Source organism: Myotis davidii, unplaced genomic scaffold (assembly GCF_000327345.1).
Source record: "Myotis davidii unplaced genomic scaffold, ASM32734v1 scaffold896, whole genome shotgun sequence".
NCBI classification, from domain to species: domain Eukaryota; kingdom Metazoa; phylum Chordata; class Mammalia; order Chiroptera; family Vespertilionidae; genus Myotis; species Myotis davidii.
Window position 1 is genome coordinate 64,539 of NW_006287365.1, and position 4,107 is coordinate 68,645.

Genomic DNA, 4,107 nt, shown 5'->3' on the forward strand with positions numbered 1-4,107 from the left:
GGCCCTGAGGAAGGGGAGTAAGATTCCCTTCCTGTTGGAAACAGATCAGCAGACAGGAGGTCTGAGGGGGAAGAGGCTGGGGCCAGGGAGGCTGTTAGGAGCCCGCACAGCAAGAATCCCTTCCGTGCTCACTTCGGCAGCAACATAAACTAAAATCGAAATATTACAGAGGATCAGCATGGCTCCTGCCCAAGGGTGACACTCAAATTCATGTAGCGTTCCGTATTTACGAACATCGCCAGTTTTATGAATGAACATAGGCTCCAACGAAGATCTGCTTTAGAAGGAAAGGACTGGAACAGCATAGGGCAAGGCTGTTCATTCATGGAGGAACCATGTTTGGCTGGAGATCACACATCTGTTAAATAGAATACCTCAACTTTGTTTCTTCTGGAGAGAAATAACAGTCTTAAGATGTTTTGTTTTGTTTTTTTAATATATTTTATTGATTTTTTACAGAGAGGAAGGGAGAGAGATAGAGAGTTAGAAACATCGATGAGAGAGAAACATCGATCAGCTGCCTCCTGCACATTATAAAATCAATAAAATATATTTTTAAAAAAATGTTTGTTTTTGTTTCTTACCTAATTACCTGAAGCAAATACCAAAGGCTGGTGTCTGTTATGCAGCAAAGGGTTATTAGTATGATATGTTTTGCAATGTTTTTTTTCCTTTTTATCAGTTATTTTGCATTTAAAGTAAAAATTGTAAATGTTTGAAATAACGTCTAAAACTAAAGAATCATTTCCTTCAAAATTCAAAGCAGGCAAAGACCTTGATCTCCTGGAGCTGAGATTATAATGGGGTGTCAGGATAATAAAAATCCAATAGTGCAGGGAGAGATGCTTTGAAGAACAATAAGGCTGGGTGGGAGGGGTGAGGAGGGGCTGTTACGGAATAAGTTTTTGTCATGGAACGCTTTGCTTCCATATCAGCAGAGACCTCAACCTGGGGGGAAAGAGCCATCCTTCAGATATCTGACATCTGAAGGTGTAATTTGGCCAGAGGGAAACAGCCAATATTTTTGTGAAAAGTGAGAAGTCTGTCCTTTCTACCAATACTTCTCAAATTGCAATGGCCCATGAGCCTGGAGACCCATGAAGATACAGCTGCCCACAGTCTCACCCCCAACAATTCTAAACCTGAAGGTCAAGAATGGGGACTCAGAATCTACGGTTCTAAAACTAGCCCAGGTGATGTTGCTGCTGCTGCTGTCCGGATCACACCTGGAGTAAAACCAATCAAAACCAGCCCTCTAGCAGTGATGGCGAACCTTCTGAGCTCGGCGTGTCAGCGTTTTGAAAACCCCTAACTTAACTCTGGTGCCGTGTCACATATAGAAATTTTTTGATATTTGTAACCATAGTAAAACAAAGACTTATATTTTTGATATTTATTTTATATATTTAAATGCCATTTAACAAAGAAAAATCAACCAAAAAAATGAGTTCGCGTGTCACCTCTGACACGCGTGTCATAGGTTCGCCATCACGGCTCTAGATACTCGCAGAGACTTCGACCTCTTCACCTCCAACTTTTCTTCTGACCCCAACAGCCTGCCGTATTGCCCAAAGACAATAAAATTAACGAAGGGAAACACACATTACAAACTTTTCTTTCCCTCTGATCCTAACAGGCAGGATTAGAATCAAGGTTTGTTAGGATCAGAGGGAGTGCCAAAATCAACTCTAACCCCCTAATTTTACTCACAAGGCAACCTGGGCCATTGACAAAGTACTCCCCATAAAAATTAAAGGAGCTGTCATTTACAGGCCCTAGCTTGTTTGGCTCAGCGGATAGTGTGTCGGCCTGTAGACCGAAGGGTGTTGGGTTTGATTCTGGTCAAGGTTTCAGGCTCGATGCCCAGTAGGGGGCATGCAGGAGGCAGCCGATCAATGATTCTCATCATTGATGTTTCTATCTCTCTTTCCTTCTCCCTTCCTCTCTGAAATCAATAAAAATATACTTAAATATATAACTAAATGTTCCTAGTAGACACACTGACTTAGGGTGGTGAACACAGTACAATATACAGATGATGTACTATAGAATTGTACACCTGAAACCTATATAATTTTATTAACCAACAAATTCAATAAATTTGATAAAAAGAAGTCAGCTTAATTTTAACAATACATTTTATTTAACCCAATATATCTAAAGTATTACCATTTCAATTTATAATCAATATAAAAATTGAGAGAGTTTACATTCTGTTTTCATACTAAGTCTTTAAAGTCCGTTGTGTGCCTTAATTAGCGCTAGCCACAATTCCAGTGCTCAATAGCCACAGGTGGCTAATGGCTACCAGATTGGATAGTGCAGACGAACACCTTTTAAAGGCTGCAGAGGTCGCATAGTCATCACCCAGGGACTCCCTAAGTTCAAAAGACAGCAAATTAGTTTTAGGTTTAAACAATGGTTATTACAGAAGCTTTTGATTTTTGTCCCACTGTATGACCGAATTGAAGTATTGGAGCAGAAGGTGGGGGAGAAGAGAATACCTTCAAACATCTTTCTGCCTTTTCATTGATTTGCTACATCTTTCATGTTGTGTACTCATCTGTGATAGACAAAGGACAACGGCTAGTCTGTAATACAGGGAGGATTCACTACGTGCCAGGCACTATTTCAAACACTTTACATATTAGCTCTCACTTAATCTTCACAAGAACTTCAGGAGGCAGCTATTGGCATTGCCCCTACTTGACAGGTAAGAAAATGGAAAGACAGAGAAGTTAGTAACTTGCCCAGTTCCTGTGCACAGAGCCCTGGAGCTCCGTTTCAAGCCCAGCTGCTGAGGTTTGATCTTGGCTCTTTCCCCTGCTGACTGTGCCTCCAGGTCATTCATTCAATTGTGCCCAATTCTCCATTTCAATATGAGATTCATAGACCAGCCAGCGTGGCTACGTGGTTGAGCGACAACCTAAGAATCAGGAGGTCACAGGTTCTTGCCCGGGTTCCGGGCTCTATTTTTCTGATCATTGCAATATTAATATTAACAGCAACACCTGGCCAGACAGACGCCTGAGCTGTTTCAAACATTTCACTTGCACTATGCCATCAATTCTCAAAACAAATTTATAAGACTCGTACTATATCGAAGGGAAACTGAGGCCGCGAGAGATGAAAGTTCTCCTCCAATGTTTGAGAGTGTGGAAGGGGTGGGGAAAGGCGGGGCAGCCAGGGAGACACTCACCCCTGCGGGATCCCGGTTCTTCCCTAACGCGGGAATTCGCGAAACGCCCCCAAAGCAGGGGCCCGGCCCAGGGGAAGGCAAGCGGCAGCCCCGCCCCTCAAACCCGCTCTCGGCCTCCGACCGCAGCTTTTCCTCCCTGTGACCGAGGGCCGGCGGCTGATCCTGGGATTGGGTCAGAAAAGCTGAGAGGCTGCGGGATCCCGGGCTCACTCACCTCCCGGAGAAACCGAGGCCGCGAGCTCGGCCTTCTGCAGCGGAAGTGCCTCCGACTTCGCGGAGCTCACGGACTACATTTCCCAGCATCACTGGGGGAACCGGAGCTGCTGCCCCGCCCCCGGGGGCGCTAGGGCGGCCTGATTCAAATTCCCGGAAAGAAGCTGGGTTCATTCCCTGCCCTCGGGCAACCCAAATGCCTCCATACATAAATAACACTTGATTAAACCTCCCTAAGGAACATGTCTGCTCTTTCCAAGAGCGGAGATGCACCCATCACAGGAGGCATCTGGACTACACATCCCAGAATCTTCTTTAGGGCCGACCTTCCCACCAGCTGCAATTTTCTTTACTTAAAAAGTATTAAATTGCCCTAACCGGTTTGGCTCAGCGGTAGAGCGTTGGCCTGCAGACTGAAGGGTCCCTGGTTCTATTCCGGTCAAGGGCATGTACCTTGGCTGCGGGCACATCCCCCATAGGGGATGTGCAGGGGGCAGCTGATCAATGTTTCCCTCTCATTGATGTTTCTAACTCTCTATCCCTCTCCCTTCCTCTCTCACATCAGTGTTTCTGTGTCTCCCTCTCCTTTTCACTTACTCTAAAAATCAACAGAAAAATATCCTTGGGTGAGGATTAAGAACAATGACAAAAAACTCATGACTAATGAAATAGCAATAAATACTCTTCTATCAACA

The 4,107-nt window shown here is 44.5% G+C and overlaps 1 long non-coding RNA gene across 1 annotated transcript in view; it reads right to left on the reverse strand.

The window, feature by feature from the left end:
- LOC107182355 overlaps positions 1-3,825 on the reverse strand; it is a 6,366-nt gene extending 2,541 nt beyond the window's left edge. Inside the window, exon 1 of the long non-coding RNA XR_001513079.1 lies at positions 3,414-3,825. This is a non-coding gene — a long non-coding RNA (uncharacterized LOC107182355). The remainder of the gene's footprint in view (positions 1-3,413) is intronic.
- Between the last annotated feature and the right edge of the window lie 282 nt (positions 3,826-4,107).